At 39.5% G+C, this 14,997-nt stretch overlaps 1 pseudogene; it reads left to right on the top strand.

The window, feature by feature from the left end:
* Nucleotides 1–7,341: 7,341 nt before the first annotated feature.
* Nucleotides 7,342–9,619, top strand: LOC111157234 (annotated as a pseudogene).
* The last annotated feature ends 5,378 nt before the right edge of the window (nt 9,620–14,997 follow it).

The raw sequence follows: 14,997 nt of genomic DNA, 5'->3' as shown, positions 1-14,997 counted from the left end.
TTCTCATAATCCAATTTTTTTTGCTTGAAAACTGTATATATCTTTGGCTAGTAATTGTGTTTCATAAAAATTATGGAAAATGTCCTCAGATCTAGATACATTTTTTTGAAAGGCCTACCTGACAATTTAGCCCAGTACCTTAACTCTAAAAAACAAATACATCAATATTGAAATTTGTGGACATTAAAGTGATAGAAATATGATTTGAGCATTTATTCTATAATATACCTTCCTTTTAAAATGCTATTTTTTTGAAAACCTGATTTTACAAGTTAAAATCATTTGTGCTAGGCATGGTAGGAATTTTTTTTTTTTAAATGAGTAAGCTGGATAAGGTTTCTTTTGCCTTTGGAGACCTTGTAACTTACTATTATTTATATTTTTGTGCATAGCCAACATATCCATCGAGAGATAAACAGTATGCTGTACTTGGTTTTCTTAATATATTTTCCAGATGTGCAAGTGCTCTCCCAATGCTTTTTCTTAGCTTCTTTTTTAAAAGTTTTTATTTAAATTCCAGTTAGTTAACCAACAATATAATATTAGTTTCAGGTGTACAATATAGTGATTCAACACTTACACACAACACTTGGTGCTCATCACAATTACTGCACTCCTTACTTGTTGGGATGAGCAGGAAGTGTTATATGTGGGTGATGAATCACAGGATTCTGCTCTTGAAAGCAGTGCTGCACTGTATGTCAACTAAATTGAATTTAAATTTTAAAAAATCCCTGCACTCCTTCTTCCCCATCACCTGTTTCACCCATCCCCTCACCCATCTCCACTCCAATAACATTTAGTTTGTTCTCTGTCATTAAGTGTCTGTTTCTTGGTTTGCCTCTCTCACTTTTTTCCCATTTGCTAATTTGTTTTGTTTCTTAAATTCCACATATGTTTGAAATCCTATGGTATTTTTCTTTTTCTGACTGACTTATTTTACTTAGCATAATACTATCTAGCTTCATCTACATCACTGCAAATGGCAAGATTTCATTATTTTTGATGGTTGGGTAATATTCCATAGTGTATATATACCACATCATCTTTATCTGTTCATTGGTCAATGGACACTTAGGCTGTTTCCATAACTTGGCATTATAAATAATTCTGCTATAAACATTGGTGTGTGTGTCCTTTTGAGTTAGTACTTTTGTGTCCTTTGGGTAAATACCTAGAAGTACAATTGCTGGTTTACAGGGTAGTTCTATTTTTAAGTCTTTGAGGAACCTCCATACAGTTTTCCACAGTGGTTTTATCAGTTTGCATTCCTACCAACAGTGCAAGATGGTTCTCCTTTCTCTACATCTTTGCCAAAACCTGTTGTTTCTTGTGTTGTTGGTTTTAACCTCTCAATACCTTTTTGAATCATTATTTATGCATGTAGATAGATAGATAGATATGAAATTGTGTATGTGTGTATGTGTGTGTGTGTGTATGGAAAAAGAGATAAAAAAATAAATGAACAGATAAATTAATCCCTGCTTTCTATTTTCAATTCATTTCTCCATAGAATAGCATTTTGCTATGAGATCAGTTAGGTTCCCTTAAAACACAAAGTTAATGTGAGAAAATATAACTGATTGGGTCTCCTTTAATTTTTCAATGCTTATAGGACATTTAGGTAAGTGATAATGGGAAAACATGTGTGTATTCATATGAAATTAAAATTACTAAATTGAAACATACACATGAAATGCAAGTTCACTTCTCCAAAATATATTATAAAAGATGTAAAATTTGGAGATAAGTGCATTAAGCTTTTTTTTTTTTTAAGTATAGTAATTAGAAGTCTCATTTTTCATTTGCCAATCAGCTATAGTCTGGTTCCTTTGGGTCTTTCTTTGCAATACATTGGATTGTTATTTAATTCAACTCCAGCTGCCATTTTCCCCCCAAATCAGTGTTTTCAAAATTCCATTCTAGACTAGCTATAGCAAATGCATATTAAGTTCATGGTAGCTGGTATTTAGTACATAGAATTACTGAAACTGAGAATGCCATTATGCCAGCTAATTTTTGACCTAGGATACAGTCACCTGTCTTTCTATGGATTGACTTATCTTCAGGCACTTACCTATATTTGGTCCAATCTGCGGGGACCAATATTACAGGGTCATGTGGTATAAAGCATGACCAACAAAAAACTTCTTTTGGAATAAGAGCTATGGGTGAGGCCAGTTGACATCAAAGATGCTGTGGGAAGGCAGGCACCATGCTCTTTTCCTACTCCTCTTCAGAATGTTTAGGTATCATTAACCAGGAATGAAAGAAATGGAATCTCTTTTGATGTTTATTGATCCTATAATTCTATGAATTAGGAATTAGAGAAAATATAAGAAAATAACACTAAAAATAGTACATATTTCCTTTTCTTATATATTTGAAACTGTGCATTATGCTGTATTTTAGATTTTTTAAGTGGTTGAGACTGATTTGACATGTCCAAAAAACTCTTAACAAGAGAAACCAGACACTTGGGTAAGAATTCAATATATCTTCTTGTTTCCATGATTGTAAAAAAAGTTGTGGATGGTGGAATGAGAGACACCAAGTAGAGAGAGTGGCACTTCACTCTATTTTTCCCCTATCTAACCCTCAAATGTTCTAATGACCTCAGCCAAGTCAAAATAATTCAATATAACTTAAATTTATCCTAGCAGTTCTCAGCAGTTGGGTCAAGTTTTTGGCTGAGTTGTACATTTAGCATTTATAACTATATTCTACCTTAAAAATAAAAGCAGTACTTCTTAATCTTCGAAGAAGTAAAACAAGAGACTCACTATATCACTTGTTTTTATAAGCAAAAATTCAACACAGAATACATACTATAGGCTGTGTATTGCCGTGGGAAACAAGCTAAGATACATTTCAATCTCAGCTCTTTCACCTACTAGCTGTATAAATTTGCTGAGTTGTCTTAAACTTGCTATACCTTCACTTCCTAACATGTTTAATGGGAGAAATAATACTTGCCTCCAGTTGTTGTGGTAGTTATTAAATAAAATAATTTATGTAAATCGCTTAGCAAAGTACTTGTCTTATTAATAAGCACTCAATAAACAACAGTCCTCTAGACCACATCTCCAAAGCAATGAATATAAAACAATCTGCTAATGTATCAAAGAACATATGAGGATATTTAATTTGTACATTACTTCATTTTTTAAAAAAAATATATTTATACATACATAAATACATTTATAAAATTTCAAATAAATGTAAACATGTACTTATCTCATATATGCTGAATTTTGGAGGGTATTTTAATTTTTTCCCTTTTTGTTTGCCTCATCCCTCTTTCTCTCCTTCCCTCATATCAACTCCCTTTCTCCACAATACACAAATATATTCTAGATATTCCATGTTAGAATACTAGTATACATCTGCATTATATTAATTTATTAAATCTCCTTTTTTTCCTCAAGAATGTTTAAGGTATATTGATATAGAAATGTGTGTATGTCATATTTAAATAAATAGACAAAAATCAAGTGTACTTGCTTAGATTTTTTTCTTAACTTTGTGAAGTACAGTCTTCTGCCTACTCTTGTAAGTTCTATGAGGTTGTGAGGACACTTTTGAATGCCTCATTTGTACTTAAAAAAAAAGGCAGCCAGACAGTATATTAACCTTGCCCATCTAAACCTACATGGTTAGAAATTTGTCTGATCATGCTCTGTTAAAGAATCATGATTCTAGCACCTCACTGAGATTATTACGTTGCAGCCTCCTTAGGTACACTTATATGGTGGCTTTAATGCTGAATGTATTCTTTCTTGCTTGCTCTATTAGGTGCCTGGCAGTTGTGTATGGTGAAGGGAGTGATGCCAAGGAGAGTGGTACCTCACTACATTTTTCCTATCTCTAATCCTCAAATGTCCTAATGGCTCCTGCCAAGTCAAAAGGCAAGTCCTCACAATTAGAGGCTAAGTCCAATGTTAATGTTAAACCTATTGACCAAAGAATACTTAGTTTTTTCTCTTTCAAATATTCTATCTGACAATTTTTTGATGTCTATATATGTTTCATGGTTTCTTTAATAATAAGATTTTTTTTAATTTTGAGATTATTATAGATTCACATACAATGGTAAAAAAAATGCAGAAACATCTGGTGTATGCTTTACTCAGTTTCCTCTTCCCTCAACAGCAACAAAAACTATAGTAAAATATCAAGAACAAAATATTGGTATTGATACAGTTCAGATACAGAAAATTTCCAACATTACAGTGATACCTACTGTTGCCCTTTTATTGCCACATCCACTTTCCTCCTACTCTTCTTCCCAAATTTAGCTCCTGGCAATCATTAGTCTGTGTCATTTCAAAAATGTTATATCAATGTTATATCAAAAGCATATACTAGGTAACCTTTCAATATTGGCTTTTTACATTCAACATAATTCCCTCAAGACTCATTCAAGTTGGAGCATGTATCAATCGTGTGTTCCTTTTCTATTGTTGAGTACTCTCCATGGTATGGGTATGCCACAATTTGTTTAACCATTCATCTGTTGAAGGACATCTAGATTGTTTCCAGATTTTGGCCATTGCAAATTAAGCTGTAATATAGGCATGTGCAAGATTTTGTATGAACATATGTTTTAATTTCTTTAAGACAAATGTCCAGGAGTGTAATTGCTTGGTTATATAGTATGTATATATTCACATTTTAATTTTTTTAAAGAGGGAGGGGGAAGGAGGGGCAGAGGGAGACGGAGTGAGGGAATCTTAAGTAGGCTCCATGCCCAGCACAGACCCCAACGTGGGGCATGATCTCACAACCATGAGATCATGACCTGAGACAAAATCAAGAGTCGGATACTTAACCTACTGAGCCACCCAGGTGGCCCCAAGTTTTATGTTTTTTGGCTGTTCTTTTTTTTTTTTTTTTTTTGGTTTGTTTTTGTTTTGTTGTTCTTAGAGTAAGGGCCTGGAAGGAATAGTGATGTTCTATCCTTTCCAGAACTCGAAGTCTCCCTTCCTGTACTTCTGTGATGTTTTGCGCAGTTATAATACCCATCCTTCATTACTGCAAACATAAGGACATTGCATTATGACTTGGGAGATGATATTAGATGTGTAAGAGACTGCCTTTCTATCTGTGGTATCTTATCCACTAGAGCATACAAAGCCCTCTCTTTGTTCTTGTGAATTCTGGGTAATGGGTATTATCTTCTTTCATGGAACATGGGAAGAAGATACATCACATTTCTTTGTTTTTCTAAACCAGATTGCATGAGTTTAAATTGCTGAAAGTGTAAATCAGTAATTTCAATAGTTATCTTTTTTATAGGATATTACTAGATTTTGATGCTTACTTGGTCCCAGGAAAAAGATGGATATAGTCCTTAGTTCTTTGTTTGCTATGGATACTCCCATTGTTCATTCTAATACAGAATGGCATCAGGTGTGACCTAAACTGGCCCTTGATAGTCTAGCTACTGTGTCAGAGAGCTATTGAGCTGCCCCTTTCACCAAGTCTTGCCACTGATCACAAGCTGAATCCCAGAACGTCTCACAGCTGCTCTCAGTGTCTTTACTGGTAGAGTCCAACGTCCATAGGTGTGCACAACTGTATTTTACCGTTTTAGGTGGTATAAAGATCTTTTTAAAAATCTCTATCACTGTGGGGCACTTGGGTGGCTCAGTCATTAAGCGTCTGCCTTCGGCTCAAGTCATGGCCCCAGGGTCCTGGGATGGAGGCCCAGATCAGAATCCCTTGCTCAGCGGGGAGTCTGCTTCTCCCTCTCTCTCTGCCTGCTTCTCCCTCTGTCTGTGCTCACTCTCTCCCTCTCCCTGTCAAATAAATGAATAAAATATTTTTTAAAAATCTCTATCACTAGCAGAAACTTTCATTCAACCCCCAGCATATCTCTTGAGAAGTGATTAAGAACATGGAATGTGGATTCAGACTATTTGGGTTAAAATCCTGCATCCATCATGTACTACTTCAGTGACTTACCAAATCATAACCCCGCCATCCTCCTTTTCCTCCTCTACAAAATCTAACACTATTATAATAATGAATTAAACAAGATTATATTTTTAAATTGCTACAACAGTGCTTGTTAGTGTAATAAAATAGTAAAGGTGTCAGGTTATATAGTAAAATATAATAAGTTCTTGATACTTAATAGGTAAAATTTCTCTGCCTAGGCTACCCTCTGCTTTGGCATCAAACTGATCATAGCCACTTTAATTGCTAAGGCTCTCACAATAATCACCTAGGGGATAGGGGTCTATTTTCAGGGTAGCCCTGAAGTACACTGAAGATGTTAATCTTCTACCTGCAAAACACCCTGCCCTGACCTGGGTAAAAGAGCTTAGACCATTGTTTCTCAAAGAGTGGTTCACAAGTCATCTGCATCAAATATTTTAGGATAGGGCCAAGACATGAGCATATTTATTAAGCTGTCCCTGTGATTTGAATGCACACTAACATTTGTCAACCTCTTCTCTACATTCTCCATGCCTTGTCATATATGGTTGCTTCTTTCTGAAATGTCCATTTCCCTATGCCCACCTGTGGAAACAAAATGAAACCTCCTCCATGAAGCCTTCTCTAATTTATTTTCACTACCTGTAGCATTTGCAGCATCTTCTGTTGCTATGGGCTGAATGAGATGGGGAGGAATCAGAACTGGGGTGCTGGAGAGTGTTGGGGAGCACTGGAATGTAATGCCTGGACTAGAGTGGTAGGAAAGGCCCATGGTTTATACTTGGATGTTGGGCAATAATATTGAAGTGATATTACAAAAAAAAGTGATATTGCAAAGGACAGAGAAAAGTCAATAAACAGGACAGGGGATGTGGGGAGGAAGCAGCAAGGAAGTAGTTACCAAGGGTTTCCCTGATCTGTCAGAAAAGTAAATGCATCTTCCCACACATCCACCCACCACCCATCCTATATGTTTAATGTCTGGAGAAGGGTGTGTGTGTACAGAGTTGGTATCAACCAGTAGCCTCACAGCACCATGTTATCACTGTATAACTACCTTGGTAAAAGCCCATCACCAAGCTGCTCTGAATGCTCTGAAGCCACAGACCAGGGTATGAAACTTCCAACTCCTAAGACTAAGCCGGTGCTCTGAACCTTTACACTGTCTCATCAGTGTGTCCCTGTGGCTGCCTCCTTCTGAAAGTTTTTTTTTTTTTTTTATCTCCATCTCTGTGATAATCTTGACCGTTCTTCAAGGACCCCTCTTCAGGCCCCAGGGGACTATGCCCAAGCACCTGAGCCTGAGGGACTGAGAGCAGGAACAGAACCAAGGAGTGGGAAGGAAGGTGCCCCATCCCTTGACTCAGCCTTTCCACCTCCCTAGGGTTATAGGGTACAATGAAAGTCAAAACCTCCAAGGAACTTCTTCCTCGTCAGAATGACTTGCCAGTTCCCAACGCTGTGACTGAGGGGTACCCGCCATCAGGCCTACCAGAAAGTGGGGCCCCTAGAGACCTGCATTTAGGATGTACCCCTTAAGGCACTGCAGCGCACGAGCTCAAAGACTTAAGTTTTTTGGTAAATATATATAGTGACAACTGTTTAAGATAACTGCAGAGGGGTTTAAAAAAGTGGCTGCAGAGCAAACCTAAGTAGGAGGGTCCCCTGTAGCTGCCAAACACTTCCATTTCCCCACAAAATTCAATGTCTAATCTTAGCCAAGTGTCTCCCAGGATTGCTCCAAGTGCACATTTGTTTCTTCATGCAGACGACTGTCCTGGTTCCCTCTAGACTCATGGAAGACCTTATTTTAGATTTCAGATTTTAAGTAGGGATTTTAAGAGTGGTAGTTGGCTGCTGTACTGAAAGCAGCGAAATACCCTGTGTCGCCTAGTGGAAATCCAGGATAGGAGCACGTGGCCCAGCATAGGGATCCTGGAGCACAGGCCCTCAGTTTTTCCTGGCCCCAGTAGTCCATTCCAACTCCCCAGGTGGGCGAGCTCTCCCTCCCACCGCTCTTGCTACCTCCTAGCCCACCTCTCCCGCTGCCCCCGCTTCCTCACACTTGAGCCCCCAGCTTAGTCCTCCTCATTAACTCACTTAGCTGCCCTTCCCCGCACTCTTGTAGGTCCGCCCCTCTGCCGCCTCACGACGATCCGGTTCCACTTCCTTTCGCCTGCTGCCCTCGCCTTCTTCTCTACCACCTCGTCCCATCTCTGCCGCTTCCTGGCCCCTGAGAGCCCGCGGTTCCCCCACCAACACGACCAATACAGGGGTCACGTGCCGCTGCCTCCACTCACCTGCCGCCCACTCTGACCCAGCAGCAGACAGGTAGCAGAAAGCTCCAGTGATCTAGGCGGGCGCCGCAAGCTCCTGGTCTCAGAGCTCAGCAGCAACGTTATCAAAGAGGCCGCTGCTGCCCAAGAAGCAGAAGGCCGGCCACGTGGCGCTCGCTGGTCCACTACTTGAAGGGCCGAGAGGTGGGCGCATGGGGCGGCGCCGGGCTCTCGGGCTCAAAGGGCGAGCTGCGAGGCTGTGCGGTGCAGAAGCTGCCTGAGCTGTTGAGGGAGCGCGAGCTGGCCCTGGGCACCCTCAACAAGGTGTTCGCGTCGCAGTGGCTGAACGCCAGGCAGGTGGTGTGTGGCACGAAGTGTAACACCCTCTTCGTGGTGGATGTGCACTCGGGTCAGATCACGCGCATCCCCCTGATGCGGGATCGGGGGCCCTGGTTGGCCCGGGTTCAGCCGACCTGCGGTATCCACGCCATCGAGCTGAATCCCTCCAAGACGCTTCTGGCCACTGGAGGTGAGAATCCCAACAGCCTGGCTATCTACCAGCTGCCCACCCTGGACCCCGTGTGCCTGGACGACCGCCATGGCCACAAGGACTGGATCTTCACCATCGCCTGGATGAGTGACACAGTGGCTGTGAGCGGCTCCCGTGACGGCACAGTGGCGCTGTGGCGGATGGATCCCGACATGTTCAATGGCAGCATCGCTTGGCACAATGACGCTGGTCTCCCTGTGTACGCCCACATCCGTTCGAGGGACATGGAGACCATCCCCAGGTCCAGCACCAGCCCCAGTAACCGCAAGGTGCGGGCTCTGGCCTTCAGCGGCAAGAACCAGGAGCTGGGAGCGGTGTCCCTGGACGGCTACTTCCACCTGTGGAAAGCCCGCAGCACTCTGTCCAGGCTGTTGTCCATCAGGCTGCCCTACTGCCGAGAGAACGTGTGCCTGACCTACTGTGATGAGTTGTCCCTGTACGCGGTGGGCTCCCAGTCCCATGTCTCCTTCTTAGATCCACACCAACGTCAGCAGAATATCCGGCCCCTGTGCTCCCGAGAGGGCGGCACGGGTGTGCCCTCGCTGAGTTTCTACCAGCATATCATCACCGTGGGCACAGGCCATGGCTCCCTGCTCTTCTATGACATCTGCGCCCTGAAGTTCCTGGAGGAAAGGGCCTCGAACAGCCCGGACACTTCTCCTGGGCCCTCACCTGTGGCAGAGGCTGGCTCAACCACAATGACCTGTGGGTGAACTACTTTGGTGGGATTGGCGAGTTCCCCAACGCGCTCTACACCCACTGCTACAACTGGCCGGAGATGAAACTCTTCGTGGCTGGGAGACCTCTCCCTTCAGGCCTCCATGGGAACTACGCAGGCCTCTGGAGCTAAGGATGGCTGCTGTGTTTTCAAAGTGCCCAAATTTACCTTCCAGTCCCCTCTCACTTTCGTTCCTCATTCTGCGTTTGTGCTTTCTAACTCATAGTGATGTTTGTCTTGCAGGTGGAAACTGTCAATTTATCTGTCCATAGTGTATGAGAGAGAGAAAGAAGAGAGAGGTATCCTTCACGCAATCAAAACTTGGCTTTAATGCTTTTTTTTACCTCTCCAAACCATCTTTTTTTCTTTTCTTTTTAGTTTTATATTTAACTATTTATTTATTTATTTATTTAAGAGAGAGACAGAGAGACAGCACAAGCAGGGGGAGTGGCACACAGAGAGAGAAGCATTTTCCTCACTGAGCAAGGAGCCCAATGCTGGACTGGATCCCAGGACCCTTGGATCATGACCCGTGTGAAACGCAGCTGCTTCACAGACTGTGCCACCCAGGTGTCCTTCCAAATCATCTTTTTGAATTCTTATTACAGGAGTTTTGACTAACTCTTACTTGTCTTCTTTGAGTTATATATTCTCTTTTTAATTCTATGCAATCATGGTTTTAGAAGTTTGTGTATTTCCTTTATCCTGGTTTTTTCATTAGCAGTATTGCAATAATATTGTGCTTAATTATTTTCATTGCAAGTAGATAATATAATAAAATCATGCTTAAAAACAAGATTTGTACCTCTGTTCTGGAAAGTTTGCCATAGTTTTATAGACCATTGTTCCAATTGGAAAATAAATTTCAAGTTTTAGATTACTGAATTTGGAAACATTCCATTTGCAAATTGTAATCTTAGATATTTATAGTTTCTAAATTGTTGGTGGTAAACATACTTTTTAAAAAGTGTTTCTTGGGACGCCTGGGTGGCTCAGTCAGGTATCAGTATGGGGCTCCTTGCTTGGCCAGAAGCCTGCTTCTCCCTCTGCCTGCTCGCCTGCTGCAACCCCTGCTTGTGCTCTCTCTCTCTCTCTCTGGCAAATAAATAAACAAAATATTTTAAAAAATTAAATAAAATAAAAAGTATTTATTTTTGAAAAAAAAAGTTGTCATGGAATCTTGTTTTGTACTAAAATCCCAATTTGTCAGAACACTTTAGGAATGCAAGGATTCTGTTCATTGAATGTTCAGAATTAATTTGAAAACCTAATTGATGTTTTTTTAATCATTCTTTAATTTATTTTCAGCATAACAGTATTCATCGTTTTTGTACCACACCCAGTGCTCCATGCAATCCGTGCCCTCTCTAATACCCACCACCTGGTTCCCCCAACCTCCCACCCTCCCACCTCTTCAAACCCTTCAGATTGTTTTTCAGAGTCCATAGTCTCTCATTGTTCACCTCCCCTTCCAATTGATCTTTTTCTCCTTCAATCCTTATGTAAGTTTTAATGACTTGTTAAATAAGTGAATGAATGTGTATTTTTTTTCACTTCTTGCCTTAGTACTATCAGAATTTGTAAATATATTTGAATGTTTCTTATTTATGGAACTTGCACAAAATTTCAGTGCCATCATTCAAAGCAGGGATTTTAAGTATAAAAATGTAGGGGCACCTGGGTGGCTCAGTGGGTTAAAGCCTCTGCCTTCGGCTCAGGTCATGATCCTGGGGTCCCAGGATCGAGCCCCACACTGGGTCCTCTGCTCAGCAGGGAGCCTGCTTTCCCCCCACCACTCTCTGCCTGCCTCTCTGCCTACTTGTGATCTCTGTCTGTCAAATAAATAAATAAAAATAAAATCTTAAAAAAATAAAAACGTAGAATGTATGGCAGGTGGGGCAGAATGTATAGTGATTCAGGATATAGACTAGATATTTTTGCTGTTGCTGTTTTTAATACCAAATACTATATTTCAGAATACTTAAAATTTTCTAATTCTGCTTAACAGTTAAGTCACAAGAAAAAACTGCAAAGGACAAAAATGATCCCAGTCCCTACTCTTGAAAAAGATGCTTAATTTGTAAAGTCCAAATTAGTAAATTATTTCATGAATTTCAAAGAGTCTTACATAAAGTAGAATATTTATGATTACTATTTATTATTTGTTGTAAAAAGTACTAATGTTATAGCCCTCAGTGTAATAATATACAATCATCAAGGATACTAGAAGTTTGTTTCAAGAAAATGGTCTGGAGATTAAAATAAATGGGATTAGGTTGAAGAAAATTATTTTGGGGGCTCAGATAAATACAAATCATGGTTTGTTAAGAAAACAGATTGTATTTCTCCATATATGAAAATATTGGAAATGAGAAGAGAGACTGGACCTTCCTCAAAAAGGCGAGGTTATGCTGACCTTGGATTAGCATTGTGGCATGTCTGTTTTTCCTTATTTTGGCACTCAGGTGCTGCCTTAGTTTCCATTCACTACACGCTGTTCAGTTGGAAATCTGAATCAATGGTGCTAAAAATGAATTAAGAAATACAGAAAAAATAAGCTTTTGTTTACAGAGATTGTCTTAGCAGGTTTATATAGTTGTTGTTACATAGTAGTAAATTGTAATCGTGTGCATGTTTATGTCTCCAACTCAGTCATAACTGGAGAACAGAGAATGTAATTGTCATCTTTGTATTCTCTTATTTCTCCACTAATGCCTGGCAAATCATAGGTACTCAGTAAATATTTACTAAATGAATGTATTTGCCTCCAGAGACTTAAAGATTAAGGCTACAAAAAATAAATGCATAAACACATAAACAAGATTTTTCTCTAAAATAGTATGGGATCCTGCTTTGTTTTCCCAGCTTTGCTCTTTGCCCTAATTCATTTCTCAGTCAGGCTCTGGTGCTTATCCATTTTTCACCTGCAAATACTTAGATTTGAAGGTTTCTTTAAAACATTTAATGTTCTTTTTTTTTTTCAGAAATTAGTTTTGAAAGACTTTTTTGTAGGAGTTTGTCTTCTTACCTAAAAGTAGTAATATGCTAAAAAACTTCTTTAAATATTAGTTGAGAACTTCACCGAAGTATTCACTACCTGTCTTGTTGTGGGATATAGGGTATTTTTTATAGTATTTGATCATTAGTTGTGGACACTGGAAGGACATCTTCGGAGGAAATGACAGTCTTCCATGAGGTGGGGTTTTAAAGAAGAATTAGAAGGACTATCTCTTATTTGTTCGTTGACTTGCCCCTTAACTTCATCGCTGACTCACTCTTAACTTTCTCATAAGTTAGGGTATATCTTTCTGATGCTAAATGACATGGATTGTCTTTTTAAAAATACTAAATAGCCTAACTATGTATGTATTTATATTATGTAGAAGTTTAATTATTTTGAAACATTTCCTACTTCAGGGACAAAGTGATCTACAGAAGTATAATTAATTATGTAGTTTGTGAGTGAAGTAATTGAAAAAGTAACCCCCCAGGAAACCCATAAATTGTAGGTCACTTAAAATATGCAAGAGGACACATATTATGTACAAATTACCTATTATGGTTGCCTGAAACCTTTGCATTATAGGTTCTTATAACTATTTTTTAAAAATGTTAATTCCAGAGACACCTGGATGGCTCAGTCGGTTAAGTGTCTTCCTTCGGCTCAGGTCATGATCCCAGGGTCCTGGAATCGAGTCCTGCATTGGGCTTCCCACTCAGTGGGGAACCTGCTTCTCCCTCTGTCTGCTACTCTCCCTGCTTGAGCACTCTCAATATCTCTTTCTCTGACAAATAAGATCTTTTAAAAAAGTGAGTTCCATTTATGTAACTACATATTTGCATATACCTCCCCAAATATATTTCTGACTTGAAAATTTATGTTCTTCCCCTTTACTCTTTGGATGAGTTAATTTCTATTTTTTTTTCTTTCTTGAGGAGGGGGAGAAAGAAATGACTAATCAAGGATATCCAGTGAAATAAACTGAGTACTCTGGAAAAAATTCATCTGTTAAATATACTCTAGCATTAATGATTAAACAGAATTGGATTCTCTAGATGTTGATTTTTTTTTCCAGCCCAAGTCAGTGTTGAACAAGTTGTCAAAAAATTTTCCATCAATTACTAATTTAGAGTGATTTTTTTAGAAAGCAATTCACAAAGCCCTCCTGGATGTTTTACTGACAGCTTCCTAATCTCTGCAAGTCTAAGGTAACCCAGCTACAATAAACACGTCACTATGTGAGCTGCTCAGGGATGCAGTTCAGTGAGAATGACATGTACTAATGTGAAAGATAGGCTGCATAGGCCACAGGTTTTTGCTTTAAGAGATGTTATTTTAAGATCTACTGAAAGGGCTGCTTTAAATGATTACCTACTACTGGCCTGCTGCAAACCCAGAGACACCTAGCACTGGAGTGTGATGTCAACAAAAGGGCAATGTGGTTACAGGAGGTTTCGACGAAATAGGCTTATCTTTAGGAAGAAGGGGTCTTTAACTGCTAGGTGTTATTTTGCACAGGCAATGGTCTTTGCTTCCTAGGCCCTTTCCTTCCCTTTTTTTTTTCTTCTAAACTCTGTAACATGTCAGGGTAGTATACATTTTATGTCTTCATACTTCCACAGTGAATGTTTTGTTATTATCTTAATACAGCATTTATCAGAATGTAATGCAGTTAACTATGTGAGGATCTTCCTACTCACCCCCCATTTGAATGTGAACACTCTCGTCCCAATACCTAGCACAATAGGCTCCACATACGTGGCACTGGGAAATCCAGAGCAATGACTGATATAATAATTTCTTGGCATCAATTATTTTATCAGATTAGTTTACCAGAACTAGTGTAAAAAGCTGTTTTTTAAAAGATTTTATTTATTTATTTGACAGAGAGAGATCACAAGTAGGCAGAGAGGCAGGCAGAGAGAGAAAGAGAGAGAGAGAGAGAGAAGCAGGCCCCCTGCTGAGCAGAGAGCCCAAAGTGGAACTCTATTCCGGGACCCTGAGATCATGACCCAAGCCGAAGGCAGAGGCTTAACCCACTGAGCCACCCAGGCGCCCAAACATTTGTAAATGTAATAAAGATTAGGTTGATGGATGAAAAACATCTAGTGAGCATGACAATTCATAGCATGGAATAATTTGGTTGGGCAGCAGAAATTTTGATTACTTAATAGTTTCATAGAGGACTAATAGTGGATCTGGGCCAGCAAGATAAAATGGAATATTTTAGAATCACAAAAACCTGAGTTTGAATCGTAGCTCTATTATTTTTTTACTGAATAACCATGGATGTGTTGCTTAACTTCTCTAAACCTGACCTTCTATTACTAACTATTCAATACCCAGGATCTAGCATGTTAATACATATAAGCACTCTACAGATACTAATTCTTGTTCTCTCTAGATTCCCACCAATTCTTTGAAAGGGTATGTGTACTTTTTTATTTAATTATTACAGTTTTACAAGGAAATTTCTATGTGCATTGTGGAAAGTGGTACATATAAAAAA

The sequence above is a fragment of the Enhydra lutris genome, unplaced genomic scaffold (assembly GCF_002288905.1).
Source record: "Enhydra lutris kenyoni isolate GAN:26980312 unplaced genomic scaffold, ASM228890v2 scaffoldscaffold53, whole genome shotgun sequence".
Classification (NCBI taxonomy): domain Eukaryota; kingdom Metazoa; phylum Chordata; class Mammalia; order Carnivora; family Mustelidae; genus Enhydra; species Enhydra lutris.
Note: the sequence above shows the minus strand (reverse complement) of the source record. Positions and strands in the feature narration are given on the sequence as shown.